The following is a 22,101-nucleotide window of genomic DNA, read 5'->3' as shown; positions in this document are numbered from 1 at the left end:
AGATTTAAAAGACAAACCGGAAAAAAAAGTGCTTCATCAACAAGAATGGATTGACGACCAGTGTCGGGCTGACCACGATGGTAATGCATATTGATCATGAAATGTATTGGGTTATGGATGATAACTGGAGGACAGTCCAGTAAACACGCGGACTCTAGCTTATTCCTACAGTGCAGGCTACACAATCACAGCTGGAAGTTAACTGGTCGGTACAGGCAACACCTGAAAATCTTCATAAATAAGCCTTAGTATGTGCAGGTCTGACAGCCTCTGTAACAGAACGGTAAGAAGCGGTCTAATATGTAGTAAGCACTGCAGGGATCATGTCTAAGACATATAAGAAGTCCGGGGGGTTACGAACATTGTGGACAAGGTCCGAGATGAGAGTCGTCCATGTGTTCAAAACTGGATGTTATTGATGGCCAGCTTCGTGATGAATCCCAGCACTCGGATTTGTAGGTAGTCCTTAGGCTACTTTCACACCTGCGTTTAGGTGCAGATCCGTCTGGTATCTGCACAGACGGATCCGCACCTATAATGCAAACGATTGTATCCGTTCAGAACAAACGGATCCATTTTGACTTACATTGAAAGTCAATGGGAGGCGGATCCGTTTTCAATTGCACCATATTGTGTCAGTAAAAATGGATCCGTCCCCATTGACTCACATTGTAAGTCAGGACGGATCCGTTTGGCTCAGTTCCATCAGATGGACATCTGCAAGCAGCGTTTTGGTGTCCGCCTCCAGAGCGGAATGGAGGCTGAACGGAGGCAAACTGATGCATTCTGAACGGATCCGCATCCATTCAGCATGCATTGGGTCTAAACTGATCCGTTTGGGGCCGCTTGTGAGAGCCTTGAAACAGATCTCACAGGCGGACCCAGAAACGGCAGTGTGAAAGTAGCCTTACTGAGGAACTTCAATTTTCCTTCACAATGCGCTGATGCCACAGATGCCGTCACCTTGACGAGATGGGTTGCTGATAAGTGGATTCTAAAGTGTCTGAAGAACTGTGAGTAAAGACATTGGAATAAATTGTCCACTTCCTCCAATGTGACCTCGTCCTTTGATTTATGAATGTCATTCCATAAAGTCTTGAAGTCCTCTGCATGGCTGGCATAAGAAATGTCCATGCGAGGTTCGACGGACACAGAGAAAACAAGCAGACACATCATACCTGGTCCACATCGCTGCTAGCCATATATGGTCCTGAGAACTGATCACCAGCTTACTGAAACAACAGTCAAAGTTTCATTGGAACCACGTCCCTACGATAGCCATGAGCGCCTCGGAGCCATTATACAGGAAGAGTAGGAGGCAAGTAAATGTCTTTGGTAACACCTCCAATAGATCGTCCTCTGTGTATGTCCCGCAGAACCACCCTGTACACACAATCCGGTCCTCCAGGGGCATACATAAAAATTACTGGGCCCCATAGCAGGGATCTAAATTGGGCCCCCATTCCCCTTTTATAGCCCCTCCTTTTGTTCCATGAACTATTCTTGCTGCTGCGTTTTATAATTTATGCCATCAGGGCCGGATTGGGATTACAAAACAGCCCTGGCACACAAAAGAGGTATAATAGATGCAGTGTGTACAGGTATATAGTATATTCCCTAGTGTTCTGATATGTGAGGTACAGGGTATAATATATGCAGTGTGTACAGGTATATAGTATATACAGCAGTGTACTGATATGTGAGGTACGGGGTATAATATATGCAGTGTATACAGTAGTGTAATATGTGAGGTACGAGGTATAATAGATGCAGTGTGTACAGGTATATAGTAAATACAGCAGTGTATTGACACCTCGTACCTCACATATCAGTACACCACTGTATATACTATATATCTGTACACACTGCATCTATTATACCTCGTACCTCACATATCAGTACACTGCTGTATATACTATATATCTGTACACACTGCATCTATTATACCTTGTACCTCACATATCAGTGCACTGCGGTATATACTATATATCTGTACATATTGCATGTATAATACTGTGTAATATATGCAGTGTGTGTGTGTTTGTATATATATATATATATATATATATATACACACAGAGCAGTGTATTGATGTGAGACATAGAAGGTATAATACTGTAGATGCAGTGTTTACAGAAATATGTGGTCAGTTATACATTATGGTCACTGTGTGTGTGAGGTACATGAGGTAGTGGTCACTGTAACTGTCTGAAGTATTATATATGAGTGAGCAATGAGTAAAAACAGGGCATGGAGGGGGGGGGGGGTAAATGATGAAAAGTGGAGGACCTCCTCTTACCACTCCATTCCAGTCTGTATGGATAAATGCAGAGCTGCTTGTGAACTTCTAATACTTGCTGTTAGGGGTTGAAGGATCTGTGATGATGTCATCATAGGTCCTGGCAGATATACCTTTGAAACCTAGGAACTACCCCATTTTTGGTGCAGTTCCTTTGCTAGATTCTGCAGGACCTGTGATGTTGAACATGTGATGTCCCTTACAGGACCTCTGATGACATCATCAAAAGTCCTTTAGCTTTAGAAAGATAAACAGGAGCAATTAGGGGGCGGGGCCTCTCCTCCACTTCGGGCCCCTCTTTCCCACGGGCCCCATAGCAGCTGCGTGGTCTGCCTATATGGTAGGTACGCCACTGCGGTCCTCTGTGCTTGCCTTGGTGATTGGATGCTTGGATGAAATCTGTATAAGCAGAGCCAGTGGATCTCTTTCCTTTCCTTTGAGTCCAGGTAAACAGGAAAATGTTGCTTTTAGGTTCAGCTCTGAGCACACTTCAAAGGCAAGAACCTTCTGCTTCTCAACAACTATGTGGGCAGACAGGTGCTTGGAATACTCTTTCAGTCTGGTGTATGAGAAATTATCCACCGGTGTCACTCTGTACATGTCACGATTCCATTATTTTTGAAGGCGAAAAGCAACCTGTGCTGGATCAAGAGTTTCCTCCAAGGGGATGCACTGCATGATTTTTCTTTTTGACAAGTTTTGCTAAGCAGACCATTAACACCCCATCGGTTGGTGTTTGCTTATCCTTGTGGTAAATGATGTTCCCGTTCACTGACTGTAAACAGAGATCTTGACAGACATAGGTATCAAACTCTGCTGCCATCTTTCTAGGCGCCATATCTCCAGTCCCCTCACTAGCCAGAATTACCAGCATCTGTTCCAGGACATGAAGCAGAGGAATGACATTGTTCATCCGTAGTCCTGGCTACTGACAAATAACATGGCCTCCTCAAAGGGCCTGAGCAAACAGCAGGTGTCACACATGATCTGCCACTGGCTGACATCGAAGTTACACAGGGGACTACTCCTGTCCGCTTGGATCATCAAGAAATCGTTGATGGCCTTTCGCTGTTCGTATAGTCATTCCAACATATGGAGGGTGGAATTCCAATGGGTGGAAACGGCGCATATCAGCCTATGTTGGGGGATGCCGTTCTGCCACTGCAGCTCAAGGAGGGTGTGCTTTGCAGTGAACAAGTGGCTGAAGTGCATGCAAAGTTTCCTGGCCATTTTTAAGATGTCTTGCAGATGGGAGGAAGACTTCAGGAACCGCTTGACAACCAGATTGAGCACGTGTGTCATGCAGGGCGCATGGCTCAGCCCTCCTTGACGCAGTGCCAACACCAGGGCTTTTTTTCTCAGAGAAAAGGTGGTGGAACTCACCCCCCTCCCCTGGCCACGCCCCTACCCACCCCTAGGACCACCCCCTAAAACCGCCCCTTTAGAGAACAGGGATGCAAGTACAATTGCCAGTGACGGTCGTGACAGCCAGGCTGCCAGTGCCCGCGGCAGTGGCGACTCTAGGAACAATATATAGGGGGGGGGGGGGGGCACAAAGATACCACAGTCAAAAATGGGGGGCAAAAACAAAATAAGTATGTATAAATAAGATTACAAAATACGAGAGAATTGCGGTATGCAGGGATACATTTATAATAAAACAATTTACTTACAAAAGAAGCTATTTAGTCATCTGTTGTGCAGTCCTCTGTTTCCGCGGATTCTTTCCCCTTCTTTCTGTCTCTCGTCAGTGCGCAGGCGTACTGTTATGGTGGATCTGTGGAAGACACACTGTTATGGGGGCATCTGTGGATGACACATTATGCCTCTCATTAGCCCTCATTACGCCTCTCATCACTCCCATATCGGCCCCCATGCCTCTCATTAGCCCCCATATCAGCCCTTATGCCTCATTAGCCTCCATTATAAGCAATTATGCCTCATCAGCCCACATTATGCCTCTTATTTGCCCCATTATAAGCCATTATGCCTCTTATTAGCCCACATTATGCCTCTTATTAGCCCCCATATGCCTAATTAGCCCCCATTATGCCTCATTAGCCCCCATATGACTCATTAGCCCCCATATGCCTCTAATAGTCTAATTAGCCCCCATTGTGTCTCTAATTAGCCCCCATTATGCATCATTAGCCCCCATATGCCTCATTAGCCCCCATATGCCTCCAATTAGCCCCCATATGCCTCCAATTAGCCCCCATAGCCCCCATATGCCTCCAATTAGCCCCCATATGCCTCCAATTAGCCTCCATATGCCTCAAATTAGCCCCCATATGCCTCCAATTACCCCCCATAGCCCCACATGTCTCCAATTAGCCCCCATATGCCTCCAATTACCCCCCATAGCCCCACATGTCTCCAATTAGCCCCCATATGCCTCCAATTAGCCCTCATAGCCCCCACATGCCTCCAATTAGCCCCCACATGCCTCCAATTAGCCCCCATATGCCTCAAATTAGCCCCCATATTCCTCCAATTAGCCCCCATAGCCCCCATATGCCTCCAATTAGCCCCCATATGCCTCCAATTAGCCCCCATATGCCTCCAATCAGCCCCATATGCCTCCAATTAGCCCCCATAGCCCCCATATGCCTCCAATTAGCCCCCATATGCTTCCAATTAGCCCCCATATGCCTCCAATTATCCCTCATAGCCCCCATATGCCTCCAATTAGCCCCCATATGCCTCCAATAAGCCCCCATTATGCCCCCAGCAGCCACATTTTTTATAAAATAAAAAACCACTTACCTCTCCTGCTCCTGGACGGACGCCGCCTGCAATTTTCTTTCTCCTCAGTCGACTGTGCTCTGAACTGGCGCGCACAGTGTGAGGTCACAGAGCGCCCTCACGCTGTGCGCAGCCCTGCACAGCCGACAGCCGAGGACCAGGAAGTGGTAAGTACAGAACATTCACCACTTCCTGGTCCTTCGGTACACTAATGAGCGCTTCCATAATGGAAGCGCTCATTAGTATTCACCTGGGAGAATCAGCGGGGGGGCACCCGAGGGGGCAAAGAACAACATAGGGGGGGCGATTGCCCCCCCTCGCCCCCTCTAGCAACGCCACTAGCAGCGGGCCGGCTGGGCCCAGTAACTAAAGGGGGGCGGGGCGAGTCGGCAAAAATAGGTGGCGGAACGCCGTTCCGGCGCGTTCCGCCAGAAAAAAAGCCCTGGCCGACACCATGTTCTTCCCGTTGTCGGTCGCCATAGCTCCGATTTTTAGTTGTCACGGAGAAAGCCAGGATTTGATTTCTTGCTGAAGGACACGGAGCAGTTCCTCCCCTGTGTGACTCTGTTCACCGAGGCAAACCAGGTGCAGAACAGGGTGAGAGTGATGAGAGCGGTCGCACATGGCTTGCATACACTACATGCCTCCAACATAATTCTTGGATCTCTACATGAAAATAATGTATTTGGTGTAAATCGCGCGAGTGGCATAGTTGGAGACATTGACTTCACAAGAGATACAGAGGAGCGGAGTTTGCTTTGAAATTAAAAATTTCACCACTAAGTACCGTATTTTTCGCCCTATAAGACGCACCAGCCCATAAGACGCACCTAGGTTTTTGAGGAGGAAAATAAGAAAAACATTTTTTTTAACCAAAAGGTGTGCTTTTGGTGGGTTTTTAACTAATGGTGGTCTGTGCATGACACTACTATGGGGGATCTGTGGATGGCACTGTTATTGTGGGGGATCTGTGGGTGGCACTGTTATGGGGGATCTGTGGATGGCACTGTTATGGGGGATCTGTGGATGGCACTGTTATGGGGGGATCTGTGGATGGCACTGTTATGGGGGGTTGATCTGTGGATGGCACTGTTATGGGGGGTGATCTGTGGATGGCACTGTTATGGGGGGTGATCTGTGGATGGCACTGTTATGGGGGGGAGATCTGTGGATGGCACTGTTATGGGGGGTTATCTGTGGATGGCACTGGTATGGAGGGGGATCTGTGGATGGCACTGTTATGGGGGGTGGATCTGTGGATGGCACTGCTATATATGTGTCACCCACAGATCCCCCACCCCATAACAGTGCCATCCACATATCCCCCACCCCATAATAGTGGCATCCACAGATCACCCCCCCATAACAGTGCCATCCACAGATCACCCCCCATAACAGTGTCATGCACAGATCTCCCCCCCATAACAGTGCCATCCGCATATCCCCCACCCCATAATAGTGACATCCACATATGCCCTAATATACCTGTGGGAGGGGCCGGTGGCATGCAAATGCGGCGGGGCCGGTGCGGTCACTGTACTGGGCCCAACCGCTCACTCACTGCTTTATTGCCTAAACATTTTATAATAATAGCTTTCATTGAAGTTCCGATTCCCAGCCCCATCTGTACCTTACTAAATGTCCTGTAGCAGGCAGAGCAGGGCAGGCGGCCGGCCGGAACTCACTGATGTCACGTGCCTGCGCCGCCTACTTTATGAATGAAGTAGGCGGCGCAGGCACGTGACGTCAGTGAGTTACGGCCGGCCGCCCGCCCTGCTCTGCCTTACAGGACATTTAGTAAGGTACAGATGGGATTGGGGATCGGATCGGAACTTCAATGAAAGCAATTATTCTAAAATGTTTAGGCATTAAGGAAGTAAGTGAGCGGTGGGGCCGGAGTACAGTGACCGCACCGGCCCCGCCGCATTTGCATGACACCGGCCCCTCCTCCCTCCCCCGTCAAGCTGATACATCGCAGTCTGCGATGCTGCAGCATCGCAGACTGCGATGTAAAATGGCAGCATTCGCCCCATAAGACGCAGGGGAATTTTCCCCCCACTCTTATGGGACAAAAAATACGGTAATTCGGTCCATACCGCAAAAGGAGGTGTACAATCACCCATACATTTTCCGGAAAAAAAAGCCTGTGTCACATAAAAAATTTCACAGCAAAAGGGGCTTTACCACATATAACTGCACTGCTGAACGGCAAGTAGGCCCTTAATTTTTTTCAACTTTTACACTACACAAGGCTTTTCAACAATGAATATATTTTTATTTTGCCTACAAAGTCCTTTTGTTATGGCTTTGCACAGGGAGCAAGAATGTTACGCACATTTCTGATGGAACTCCTGGTCTTAAGAAAGCGGACTTGGACTCCAAAGCAGAGGCTCTCCTGTCATGTCTTGTGTGCTGTAGAGATCGAATGCAGACAGAGCAGATAAAAACACATGAATGTTTTCAACTTACTGAAGCTGCTTGATTTAATTGTAAATAGATGGTAAAGGCAAAGTATGCTGTTGTGTTGTCATCAGCGTCTTCATTAAGTTTACTGCAGGACCCACGACGACTTAATTCGGTCTATACAGCAAAAGGAGGTCTACAATCACCCATCAATTTTCCCATAAAAAGCCTGTTTAGCATAATGAATTTCACCACTACGTAATTCGGTCCATACCGCAAAAAGGGCTTTACCACATATAACTGCACCGCTGAACAGCAAATAGGCCCTTATTTTTTTCCACTTTTCCACTACAAAAGCCTTTTTAACATATACAGTGAGAAACAGAAGTATTTGAACACCCTGCGATTTTGCAAGTTCTCCCACATTGTAGGTGCATTCCCACTCTGAGAGACAGAATAAAAAAAAAATCAGGAAATCACATTGTATGAACATAATTATTTGAACACCTGAGAAACCCAAGAATTTTGGCTCTCAAAGACCTGTTACTGTGCCTTTAAAAACTCCACCTCTACTCCACTCATTAATCTAACTTATTAGCACCTGTCTGAGCTCTTTAACCCCTTAAGGACACAGCCTTTTTACACCTTAGGACCAGGCCATTTTTTGCAAATCTGACCAGAGTCCCTTTAAGTGCTGATAACTTTAAAACGCTTTGACCTATCCAGGCCGTTCTGAGATTGTTTTTTCGTCACATATTGTACTTCATGACACTGGTAAAATGAAGTCAAAAAAATTATTATTATAATTTGCAAATTTCAAAGTTTTAGTTTCTCTACTTCTGTAATACATAGTAATACCCCCAAAAATTGTGATGACTTTACATTCCCCATATGTTTACTTCATGTTTGAATTGTTTTGGGAATGATATTTTATTTTTTGGGGATGTTATAAGGCTTAGAAGTTTAGAAGCAAATCTTGAAATTTTTTTGAAACTCAATTTTTAGGGACCAGTTCAGGTCTCAAGTCACTTTGCGAGTCTTACATAATAGAAACCACCCAAAATTGACCCCATCTAAGAAACTACACCCCTCAAGGTATTCAAAACTGATTTTGCATACGTTGTTAACCCTTTAGGTGTTGCACAAGAGTTATTGGCAAATGGGGAGGAAATTTGAGAATTTCATTTTTTTGTCTAATTTTTCATTTTAACCCATTTTTTCCACTAACAAACCAAGGGTTAACAGCCAAACAAGACTGTATCTTTATTGCACTGACTCTGCCGTTTACAGAAACACCCAATATGTGGCCGTAAACAACTGTACGGCCACACAGCGGGGCGTAGAGTGAAAGGTGCGCCGTTTGGTTTTTGGAAGGCTGATTTTTATGGACTGGTTTATTTACACCATGTCCCATTTGAAGCCCCCCTGATGCACCCCTAGAGTAGAAATTCCATAAAAGTGACCCCATCTAATAAACTACACCCCTCAAGGTATTCAAAACTGATTTTACATATGTCATTTACCCTTTAGGTGTTGCACAAGATTTATTGGCAAATGGCGATGAAATTTGAGAATTTCATTTTTTTGCCTAATTTTCCATTTTAACCCATTTTTTCCACTAACAAAGCAAGGGTTAACAGCCAAACAAGACTGTATCTTTATTGCCCTGACTCTGCTGTTTACAGAAACACCCCATATGTGGCCGTAAACTACTGTACGGCCACACAGTGGGGCGTAGAGTGAAAGGTGCGCCGTTTGGTTTTTGGAGGGCTGATTTTGCTGGACTGTTTTTTTGGCACCATGTCCCATTTGAAGCCCCCCTGATGCACCCCTAGATTATAAACTCCATAAAAGTGACCCCATCTAAGAAACTACACCCCTCAAGGTATTCAAAACTGATTTTACAAACTTTGTTAACCCTTTAGGTGTTGCACAAGATTTAATGGAAAATAGAGATACAATTTCAAAATTTCACTTTTTTGGCAGATTTTCCATTTTAATATTTTTTTTCCAGTTACAAAGCAAGGGTTAGCAGCCAAACAAAACTCATTATTTATGGCCCTAATTCTGTAGTTTACAGAAACACCCCATATGTGGTCGTAAACAGCTGTACGGGCACACGGCAGGGCGCAGAAGGAAAGGAATGCCATACGGTTTTTGGAAGGCAGGTTTTGCTGGACAGTTTTTTTTGACACCATGTCCCATTTGAAGCCCCCCTGATGCACCCCTAGAGTAGAAACTCCAAAAAAGTGACCCCATTTTAGAAACTACGGGATAGGTTGGCAGTTTTGTTGGTACTAGTTTAGGGTTCATATGATTTTTGGTTGCTCTATATTACACTTTTTGTGCGGCAAGGTAACAAGAAATAGCTTTTTTGGCACCGTTTATTTTTTTTGTTATTTACAACATTCATCTGACAGGTTAGATCATGTGGTAATTTCATAGAGCAGGTTGTCACGGACGCGGCGATACCTAATATGTATACAATTTTTTTTATTTATGTAAGTTTTACACAATGATTTCATTTTTAAAACAAAAAAAATGTTTTAGTGTCTCCATAGTCTAAGAGCCATAGTTTTTTCAGTTTTTGGGCGATTATCTTAAGTAGGGTCTCATTTTTTGCGGGATGAGATGACGGTTTGATTGGCATCTATTTTGGGGTGCATATGACTTTTTGATTGCTTGCTATTATACTTTTTGTGACGTAAGATGACAAAAAATAGCTTTTTTTACACCGTTTTTATTTTTATTTTTTTACGGTGGTCACCTGATGTGTTCGATCATGTGATATTTTTATAGAGTCGGTCGATACGCGGCGATACCTAATATGTATACTTTTTTTTATTCATGTAAGTTTTACACAATGATTTCATTTTTTAAACAAAGAAAATCATGTTTTAGTGTTTCCATAGTCTAAGAGCCATAGTTTTTTCAGTTTTTGGGCGATTATCTTGGGTAGGGTATGATTTTTGCAGGATGAGATGAGATGACGGTTTGATTGTTACAATTTTGGCGTACATGCGACTTTTTTGATCACTTTTATTACCTTTTTTGGGAAGTAAGGTGGGCAAAATTTCAATTTCATCATCGTTTTTTATTTTTTATTTTTATGGCGTTCACCGTTCGGGTAAAGTAACATAACCATTTTATAGATCAGGTCGTTACGGACGCGGCGATACCAAACATGTGTAGGGAATTTTATTTTTTTCATTTTTAATCAGTGATAAATGTGTTTTTTGATTTTTACTTTTTTTTCAGTTTTATTGACTTTTTTTTTGACCCAGACCCACTTGGTTCTTGAAGATCCAGTGGGTCTGATGTCTGTATAATACAGTACAGTACAATATATATTGTACTGCACTGTATTTTACACTTGTCTGAACAGATCTATGCCTTTTAGCACAGATCTGTTCAGCACCATGGACAGCAGGACGCCTGAGAGGCGTCCTGTTGCCATGGGAACCTTCCCCGTCTGCTCAGTACTGGTCAGAACTGCGCAGACGGGGAAGGGTAAGGAGGGGATCTGTCGGGGGGCTGTCTGGGGGCTCTCTCCCTCCCCATCGGGGGGCTGCAAAGGCACAGCAGCCCCCCTATGGGAGAGGGAGCTCCCTGCGCTGTTAACCTTTTCCATACAGCGGTCCGTACGGACCGCTGTATGGAAAGGGTTAAACGGCTGAAATCGCATCGCAGATGTCAGCCGTTTATACCAGGGTGCCAGCAATGTGCTGGCACCCTGGTATACCCACTAGAAGCCAACGATTATACAAGGGGAGGCGGGCGGGGGATCGCGATCCCGCCTGCCGCACCGCCCGCCTCCCGCACCGCCCACACCGCCCGCAACCCTCCCCCTGCACCTCCCGCCACCATAAAATCATTCGGGGGTGCAGGGGGGGTTAATAAAATGTTATTTTAGGCATATAAAGTTTCTGATACCCGCGGTCAGGGACCGCGGGGACCAGAAACTGCAGAAATCGCAGCAAACCGCAGGTCTGAATTGACCTGCGGTTTGCCGCGATTGCCGACATGGGGGGGTCACGGGACCCCCCCCCCCCCCCCATTTAGCCTAGGTGCCTGCTCAATGATTTGAGCAGGCACCGGGTTCCGATCACTGCCGGTCGGGCGGCAGTGATCAGAACAACACATGACGTACCGGTACGTCATGTGTCCTTAAGTACCAGGACATCATGACTTACCGGTACGTCATGTGTCCTTAAGAGGTTAAAGACCCCTGTCCACCCCCAGTCAGTCAGACGCAAACTACTAACATGGGCAAAGACCAGAGCTGTCAAAAGACACCAGAGACAAAATTGGGGACCTCCACAAGGCTGGAAAGGGCTACGGGGCAATTGCCAAACAGCTTGGTGAAAATAGATCAACCGTTGGAGCAATTGTTAGAAAATGGAAGAGGCTAAAGACGACTCCCATTCTCCCTCGGACTGGGGCTCCATGCAAAATCTCACCTCGTGGGGTATCATTGATGATAAAAAAGGTGAGGAATCAGCCCAGAACTACAAGGGAGGAGCTGGTCAATGACATGAAGAGAGCAGGGACCACAGTTTCAAAGGTCACTGTTGGTAGAACACTACGCCGTCATGGTTTCAAATCCTGCATTGCATGGAAGGTTCCTCTGCTCAAATCATCACATGTCCAGGCCCGTCTGAAGTTTGCCAATGACCATCTGGATGATCCAGTGGAGGCATGGGAGAAAGCCACGTGGTCAGATGAGACCAAAGTAGAACTTTTTAGTCTAAACTTCACTTGTTTGTACGAAAAAGGAGGATGAGTTGCATCCCAAGAACACCATCCCTATTGTGAAGCATGGGGATGGTAACATCATGCTTTGGGGTTACTTTTCTGCGAAGGTGACAGGACAACTGCACTGTATTAAAGAGAGAATGAATGGGTCCATTTATTGTGAGATTTTGAACAACAACCCCCTTCCCTTAGTCAAAGCATTGAAGATGGGTCGTGGCTGGGTCTTCCAACATGACAACGACCCAAAGCACACAGCCAGGATAACCAAGGAGTGGCTCCATAAGAAGCATATCAAGGTTCTGGAGTGGCCTAGCCAGTCTCCAGACCTAAATCCAATAGAACATCTTTGGAGGGAGCTGAAACTCTGTGTTGCCTTTTACATTACACAAAAGGCTTTTCAACAAATCAGTGCAATGCTGGATAGTGAATATATTTTTATTTTGCCACTAATACACGGCAAACAGGGCTGTAGAATATATCACTGCACCACTGAACAGCAATTAGGCCATCATTTTTTTCTACTTTTACACTACACAAAATTAGAGTTGAGCGAACACCTGGATGTTCGGGTTCGAGAAGTTCGGCCGAAATTCCCGGAAATGTTCGGGTTCGGGATCCGAACCCGACCCGAACTTCGTCCCGAACCCGAACCCCATTGAAGTCAATGGGGACCCGAACTTTTCGGCACTAAAAAGGCTGTAAAACAGCCCAGGAAAGAGCTAGAGGGCTGCAAAAGGCAGCAACATGTAGGTAAATCCCCTGCAAACAAATGTGAATAGGGAAATGAATTAAAAAAAAAAAATATTAAAAAAAATTAACCAATATCAATTGGACAGAGGTCCCATAGCAGAGAATCGGGCTTCACGTCAGCAGAGAATCAGTCTCTTCATGCCATAGCAGAGAATCTGGCTTCATGTCAGCAGAGAATCAGTCTCTTCATGTCATAGCAGAGAATCTGGCTTCATGTCAGCAGAGAATCAGTCTTCATGTCATAGCAGAGAATCAGGCTTCACGTCACCCACCACTGGAACAGGCCACTGTCACATATTTAGGCCCAGGCACCCAGGCAGAGAAGAGAGGTCCCGTAACAGAGATTCAGGCTTCATGTCAGCAGAGAATCAGTCTTCATGTCATAGCAGAGAATCAGGCTTCACGTCACCCACCACTGGAACAGGCCACTGTCACATATTTAGGCCCAGGCACCCAGGCAGAGGAGAGAGGTCCCATAACAGAGATTCAGGCTTCATGTCAGCAGAGAATCAGTCTTCATGTCATAGCAGAGAATCAGGCTTCACGTCACCCACCACTGGAACAGGCCACTGTCACACATTTAGGCCCAGGCACCAGGCAGAGGAGAGAGGTCCCATAACAGAGATTCAGGCTTCATGTCAGCAGAGAATCAGTCTTCATTTCATAGCAGAGAATCAGGCTTCACGTCACCCACCACTGGAACAGGCCACTGTCACATATTTAGGCCCCGGCACCCAGACAGAGGAGAGAGGTCCCGTAACAGAGATTCAGGCTTCATGTCAGCACAGAATCAGTCTTCATGTCATAGCAGAGAATCAGGCTTCACGTCACCCACCACTGGAACAGGCCACTGTCACATATTTAGGCCCCGGCAACCAGACAGAGGAGAGGTTCATTCAACTTTGGGTTGCCCCGCAATATAATGGTAAAATGAAAATAAAAATAGGATTGAATGAAGAAGTGCCCTGGAGTACAATAATATATTGTTAAGGGGAGGTAATTAATGTCTAATCTGCACAAGGGATGGACAGGTCCTGTGGGATCCATGCCTGGTTCATTGGCTTGTCCACATTGGCTGTAGACAGGCGGCTGCGTTTGTCTGTAATGACGCCCCCTGCCGTGCTGAATACACGTTCAGACAAAACGCTGGCCGCCGGGCAGGCCAGCACCTCCAAGGCATAAAAGGCTAGCTCTGGCCACGTGGACAATTTGGAGACCCAGAAGTTAAATGGGGCTGAACCATCAGTCAGTACGTGGAGGGGTGTGCACAGGTACTGTTCCACCATGTTAGTGAAATGTTGCCTCCTGCTAACACGTTCCGTATCAGGTGGTGGTGCAGTTAGCTGTGGCGTGGTGACAAAACTTTTCCACATCTCTGCCATGCTAACCCTGCCCTCAGAGGAGCTGGGCGTGACACAGCTGCGTTGGCGACCTCTTGCTCCTCCTCTGCCTTTGCCTTGGGCTTCCACTGGTTCCCCTGTGACATTTGGGAATGCTCTCAGTAGCGCGTCTACCAACGTGCGCTTGTACTCGCGCATCTTCCTATCACGCTCCAGTGTAGGAAGTAAGGTGGGCACATTGTCTTTGTACCGGGGATCCAGCAGGGTGGCAACCCAGTAGTCCGCACACGTTAAAATGTGGGCAACTCTGCTGTCGTTGCGCAGGCACTGCAGCATGTAGTCGCTCATGTGTGCCAGGCTGCCCAGAGGTAAGGACAAGCTGTCCTCTGTGGGAGGCGTATCGTCATCGTCCTGTGTTTCCCCCCAGCCACGCACCAGTGATGGGCCCGAGCTGCTTTGGGTGCCACCCCGCTGTGAACATGCTTCATCCTCATCCTCCTCCACCTCCTCCTCATCCTCGTCCTCCAGTAGTGGGCCCTGTCTGGCCACATTTGTACCTGGCCTCTGGTGTTGCAAAAAACCTCCCTCTGAGTCACTTCGAAGAGACTGGCCTGAAAGTGCTAAAAATGACCCCTCTTCCTCCTCTTCCTCCTGGGCCACCTCCTCTTCCATCATCGCCCTAAGTGTTTTCTCAAGGAGACATAGAAGTGGTATTGTAACGCTGATAACGGCGTCATCGCCACTGGCCATGTTGGTGGAGTACTCGAAACAGCGCAACAGGGCACACATGTCTCGCATGGAGGCCCAGTCATTGGTGGTGAAGTGGGTCTGATCCACAGTGCGACTGACCCGTGCGTGCAGCAGCTGAAACTCCACTATGGCCTGCTGCTGCTCGCACAGTCTGTCCAGCATGTGCAAGGTGGAGTTCCACCTGGTGGGCACATCGCATATGAGGCGGTGAGCAGGAAGGCCGAAGTTACGCTGTAGCGCAGACAGGCGTGCAGCAGCAGGGTGTGAACGCCGGAAACGCGAACAGACGGCCCGCACGTTATGCAGCAGCTCTGACATGTCGGGGTAGTTGCGAATGAACTTCTGCACCACCAAATTCAGCACATGCGCCAGGCAAGGGATGTGCGTCAAACCGGCTAGTCCTAGAGCTGCAACGAGATTTCGCCCATTATCGCACACCACCAGGCCGGGCTTGAGGCTCACCGGCAGCAACCACTCGTCGGTCTGTTGTTCTATACCCCGCCACAACTCCTGTGCGGTGTGGGGCCTGTCCCCCAAACATATGAGTTTCAGAATGGCCTGCTGACGTTTACCCCGGGCTGTGCTGAAGTTGGTGGTGAAGGTGTGTGGCTGACTGGATGAGTAGGTGGAAGAAGAGGAGGAAGAAGCTGAGTAGGAGGAGGAGGAGACAGGAGGCAAAGAATGTTGCCCTGCGATCCTTGGCGGCGGAAGGACGTGCGCCAAACAGCTCTCCGCCTGGGGCCCAGCCGCCACTACATTTACCCAGTGTGCAGTTAGGGAGATATAGCGTCCCTGGCCGTGCTTACTGGTCCACGTATCTGTGGTTAGGTGGACCTTGCCACAGATGGCGTTGCGCAGTGCACACTTGATTTTAGCGGACACTTGGTTGTGCAGGGAAGGCACGGCTCTCTTGGAGAAGTAGTGGCGGCTGGGAACAACATACTGTGGGACAGCAAGCGACATGAGCTGTTTGAAGCTGTCTGTGTCCACCAGCCTAAATGACAGCATTTCATAGGCCAGTAGTTTAGAAATACTGGCATTCAGGGCCAGGGATCGAGGGTGGCTAGGTGGGAATTTATGCTTTCTCTCAAATGTTTGTGAGATGGAGAGCTGAACGCTGCCGTGTGACATGGTTGAGATGCTTGGTGACGCAGGTGGTGGTGTTGGTGGTACATCCCATGTTTGCTGGGCGGCAGGTGCCAACGTTCCTCCAGAGGCGGAGGAAGAGGCCGAGGCGGCGGCAGCAGCAGAAAAAGCCGAGGCGGCATCAGCAGAAGAGGTAGCAGGGGGAGCCTGAGTGACTTCTTTGTTTTTAAGGTGTTTACTCCACTGCAGTTCATGCTTTGCATGCAGGTGCCTGGTCATGCAGGTTGTGCTAAGGTTCAGAACGTTAATGCCTCGCTTCAGGCTCTGATGGCACAGCGTGCAAACCACTCGGGTCTTGTCGTCAGCACATTGTTTAAAGAAGTGCCATGCCAGGGAACTCCTTGAAGCTGCCTTTGGGGTGCTCGGTCCCAGATGGCGGCGGTCAGTAGCAGGCGGAGTCTCTTGGCGGCGGGTGTTCTGATTTTGCCCACTGCTCCCTCTTTTGCTACGCTGTTGGCTCGGTCTCACCACTTCCTCTTCCTCCAAACTGTGAAAGTCAGAGGCATGACCTTTATTCCATGTGGGGTCTAGGACCTCATCGTCCCCTGCATCGTCTTCCACCCAGTCTTGATCCCTGACCTCCTGTTCAGTCTGCACACTGCAGAAAGACGCAGCAGTTGGCACCTGTGTTTCGTCATCATCAGAGACGTGCTGAGGTGGTATTCCCATGTCCTCATCATCAGGAAACATAAGTGGTTGTGCGTTAGTGCATTCTATCTCTTCCACCCCTGGGGAAGGGCTAGGTGGATGCCCTTGGGAAACCCTGGCAGCAGAGTCTTCAAACATCATAAGAGACTGCTGCATAACTTGAGGCTCAGACAGTTTCCCTGATATGCATGGGGGTGATGTGACAGACTGATGGGCTTGGTTTTCATGCGCCATCTGTGCGCTTTCTGCAGAAGACTGGGTGGGAGATAATGTGAACGTGCTGGATGCACTGTCGGCCACCCAATTGACTAATGCCTGTACCTGCTCAGGCCTTACCATCCTTAGAACGGCATTGGGCCCCACTAAATATCGCTGTAAATTCTGCTTGCTACTGGGACCTGAGGTAGTTGGTTCACTAGGACGTGTGGCTGTGGCGGAACGGCCACGTCCTCTCCCAGCACCAGAGGGTCCACTAACACCACCACGACCATGTCCACGTCCGCGTCCGCGTCCCTTATTAGATGTTTTCCTCATTGTTCCCGTTCCCCACAATTTTGAAAATGGCAAATTTGGGAATAGTTTTTCAACCCAGAACAAAAACTGTGCTTTTACGGTCACTACAAATAATTTGACCAGCTAAAACAGTACAGATTTGGTTGAATAGAAATGTGAGGCCTATTTTTTTTGAGCTGTGTGACAGGTATACGTTTAATCACAGAATTAGACTTGTATCTGCACGGTAGCATGTGTGTTAAGTTTTTCTGAATGACACTATCAGCACCTTGAATCTAAGATATCCTTTTTGGGATAGATTTAAAGTAGGCCTGATATAGCAGAAACTACTTATTTTGAGAATCACAAAATTGGGAATAGTTTTTCAACCCAGAACAAAAACTGTGCTTTTACGGTCACTACAAATAATTTGACGAGCTAAAACAGTACAGATTTGGTTGAATAGAAATGTGAGGCCTATTTTTTTTGCGCTGTGTGACAGGTATACGTTTAATCACATAATTACACTTGTATCTGCACGGTAGCGTGTGTGTTAAGTTTTTCTGAATGACACTATCAGCACCTTGAATCTAAGATATCCTTTTTGGGATAGATTTAAAGTAGGCCTGATATAGCAGAAACTACTTATTTTGAGAATGGCAAATTTGGGAATAGTTTTTCAACCCAGAACAAAAACTGTGCTTTTACGGTCACTACAAATAATTTGACCAGCTAAAACAGTACAGATTTGGTTGAATAGAAATGTGAGGCCTATTTTTTTTGCGCTGTGTGACAGATATACCTTTAATCACAGAATTAGACTTGTATCTGCACGGTAGCGTGTGTGTTAAGTTTTTCTGAATGACACTATCAGCACCTTGAATCTAAGATATCCTTTTTGGGATAGATTTAAAGTAGGCCTGTGATGTCATAGCCCTATAAATAGCAGCAGCCATCTTAGATTCTGCCTTTTACCAGTGTACTTAATGCAGGGAGAGACGTCTGCAGGTGCTAGGGACAGTGATAGAAAAAACATCATTGTGCTAAAAAAATAACTATTTACAAGTGCAGGGAAAGATTATTCAAGGTATAGGGAAAGGATAGGGAGAAATAATTCCACATCATGTCTGTTGAACAGGGTTCAGTCGGGGAGGTGACAGCCTGGGTAATAGGAACAATTCTATTACACCTTGCAGCACTGACTAGGGATCCAAATTGCCATTATAAACCTCTGTAATTCCAGCAAACCGTTCTTATTAGGTTGCAAGTGTTGTTTGATACAGGCATTAACAGTGGTTATTACAAGGAAATATTTCTATGTTTCATTTGCCCTAGTGCGGTGCAGTTATATGTTCTGAAGCATTTTTTTGGCTTGTATTAGTGGGAAAAAAAGGGCTTATTAGCCATTGTGTGGTGAAGTGCAAAAATTACAGCCCTTTTTGTTGTGTATTAGTGGTAAAAGTAAAATATATTTGCCGCTCAGTGGTACAGTTATCCGTTTTAAAGCCCTTTTTTGCTGTGTATTACTGGCGAAATAAAATATATTCGCCATTCAGCATTGCACTTATCTGATGAAAAGCCTTTTGTGTTGTGTAAAAGTAGAACAAAACTAGGGCCTAATTGCCGTTCAGCTGTGCAGTGATATATTCTACAACCCTGTTTGCCATGTATTAGTGGCGAAATAAATATATATTTGCCGTCCAGCGTTCTACTTATCTGTTGAAAAGCCTGTTATGTTCTGTAAAAGTTAAAAAAACTAGGGTCTAATTGCCGTTCTGCGGTGCAGTGAAATATTGTAAAGCCCAATTTGCCATGTATTAGTGGCAAAATAAAAATATAATCGCAATCCAGCATTGCAGTTATCTGTTGAAAAGCCTGTATTGTTTTGTAAAAGTTAAAATACATTAGTGCCTAATTGCCCTTGTCCGGCACAGTGATATACTCTAAAGCCCAGTTTTCTATGTATGGTGAACTTAAAATATATTGGCCGTCCAGTGTTGAACTCATCTGTTGAAAAGCCTTTTTTGTAGTGTAAAAATACAAAAAAATTAGGGCCTAATTGCCGTTCAGCGGTGCAGTGATATATTTTATAGCCCTGTTTGCCGTGTATTAGTGGCAAAATAAACATATATTCGCCGTCCAGCATTGCACTTATCTTTTGAAAAGCCTTTTGTGTAGTGTAAAAATAGAAAAAAATTAGGGCCTAATTGCCGTTCAGCGGTGCAGTGATATATTTTATAGCCCTGTTTGCCATGTATTAGTGGCAAAATAAAAATATATTCTCCATCCAGCGTTGCACTTATCTGTTGAAAAGTCTTTTGTGTAGTGTAAAAATAGAAAAAAATTAGGGCCTAATTGCCATTCAGCGGAGCAGTGATATATTTAACAGCCCCGTTTGCCGTGTATTAGTGGCAAAATAAACATATATTCGCCGTCCAGCATTGCACTCATCTGTTGAAAAGCATTTTGTGTTGTGTAAAAGTAGAAAAAAATTAGGGACTAATTACCGTTCAGCGGTGCAGTTATATGTGGTGACGCCCTTTTTGCGGTATGGACCGAATTACTTAGTGGTGAAATTATTATGTGAAAAAGGCTTTTTTTGGAAATAATTGATGGGTGATTGCAGACTTTCTCCTGTATGAACCGAATTCCATTATCCTTTCATTGGTGAAATGTTTTATTGTAAACATATTTTCCTCTGGAAAATTGATGGGTGATTGTAAACCTTTTGCGGTATGCACCGAATTACATAGTGGTGAACTTTTTTTTATGTAAAACAGGCTTTTTTTGGAAAAATGTATGGGTGATTGTACACCTTCTTTTGCGGTATGGACCGAACTACTTAGTGTTAAAATTCTTTATGTGACACTGGCTTTTTTTTGGAAAATGTATGGGTGATTGTACACCTCCTTTTGCAGTATGGGCCGAATTACATAGTGATGAAATTTGTTATGTTAAACTGTCTTTTTTGCCAAAAATTGATGGGTGACTGTACACCTCCTTTTGCTGTATGGGCATAATTACGCAGTTGTAAACTTTTTATTTTCAAAGCAAACTCCGTTGCTCTGTATCTCTTGTGAAGTTAATGTCTCCAACTATGCCCCTTGTGCGATTTACACCAAATAAATTATTTTTATGTAGAGATCCAAGAATTATGTTGGAGGCATGTAGTGTATGTAAGCTATGTGCAACCCCTCTCATCACTCTTACGCTGTTCTGCACCTTGTTTGCCTGCGCGAACTGAGTCACACAGGGGAGGAACTGCTCCATGTCTTTCAGCATGAAATCGAATTCTGGCTTTCTCCGCGACAACTGAAAATTGGAACCATGGTGACTGACAATGGGAAGAACTAGTGTTGATCACAAATATTCTAATTGCGAATTTTTATTGCAAATATCGGCACTTTGAGGATTCGCGAAGATGTAGAATATAGTGCTATATATTGGTAATCATTATATTCGTGAATATTCTAGATTAGTTTTTTTCTTGCTTGTTGGCCAATGAGAGGGATGCAATATGTTTGTCAGAGTTTAGCAACATCCTTAGCAACCAATAGGAAAGATTCCTACCCCTTTACTACATGATAAACTCTGCAGCAGCCATTTTCTGCAGTTTTTTTGCAGTTCTGATAGAGAGGACAGTGACATTGCTTTGCTCTGGATCCTATTCCTTATCAAATTACATTAGATAGTTAGTAAACTCATATATATAATATAAATAGTTAGTAGGAGATAGTCATTGTAGGCTGATATGTGATGTTTCCACCCATTGGAAATCCACCCTCCATATGTTGGACCGACTGTACGAACAGAGAAAGGCCATCAACGATTTCTTGATGATCCAAGCGGACAGGAGTACTCCCCTGTGTAACTTCGATGTCAGCCAGTGGCAGCTCATGCGTGACACCTGCGCCAAAAAGGGCTGAGCCATGTGCCCTGCATGGCACACGTGTTCAATCTGGTTGTGAAGTGGTTCCTGAAGTCTTCCACCCATCTGCAAGACAGAATGGCATCCCCCCACATAGGCTGATATGCTACGTTTCCACTCATTGGAATTCCACCCTCTATATGTTTGACCGCCTATACAAACAGAGAAAGGCCATCAACGATTTCTTGATGATCCAAGTGGACAGGAGTAGTCCCCTGTGTAAATTCGATGTCAGCCAGTGGCAGCTCATGCGTGACACCTGCCGTTTGCTCAGGCCCTTTGAGGAGGCCACGTTATTTGTCATTTGCCAGGACTACGGGATGAACGATGTAATTCCACTGCTTCATGTCCTGGAACAGATGCTGGTAAATCTGGCTGGTCAGGGGACTGGAGACGTGACGCCTAGAAAGATGTCGGCAGAGTTTGATACATTTGTCTGTCAAGATCTCTGTTTACAGTCAGTGAACGGGAACATCATTTATCGCAAGGATATGCAAACATCAACCGATGGGGTGTTAACCCCCAGAAGTAGGTCATCGGCATGAAGGAGCAGTCATTTTGACAGCTCGAGGTATCCTCCCGGAAGCTTGACCTCTGCATGTCTGCAAAAAATGACTCTGTACAGCGTGACACCGATGTATAATTTCTCATACACCAGATTGAAAGAGTATTCCAAGCACCTGTCTGCCCACATAGCTGCCGAGAAGCAGAAGCGTCTTGCTATTAAAGTGGGCTCAGAGCTGAACCTAAAAGCAAAATTTTCCTGTTTCCTTGGACTCAAATGAAAGGACAGAGAGCCACTGGACCGATTGTGTGGATAGGTTGGTTCTGCAGGACGTACCAGA

General features: G+C 45.9%; 1 pseudogene; it reads right to left on the bottom strand.

The window, feature by feature from the left end:
* Window positions 1-399: 399 nt before the first annotated feature.
* The window catches only part of LOC121002451, a 62,763-nt pseudogene continuing 41,061 nt past the window's right edge, over window positions 400-22,101 (bottom strand).

Source organism: Bufo bufo, chromosome 5, assembly GCF_905171765.1.
Source record: "Bufo bufo chromosome 5, aBufBuf1.1, whole genome shotgun sequence".
Lineage (NCBI taxonomy): Eukaryota > Metazoa > Chordata > Amphibia > Anura > Bufonidae > Bufo > Bufo bufo.
The sequence above is the reverse complement of the archived record's forward strand: the minus strand, read 5'-3'. Positions and strand labels throughout refer to the sequence as shown.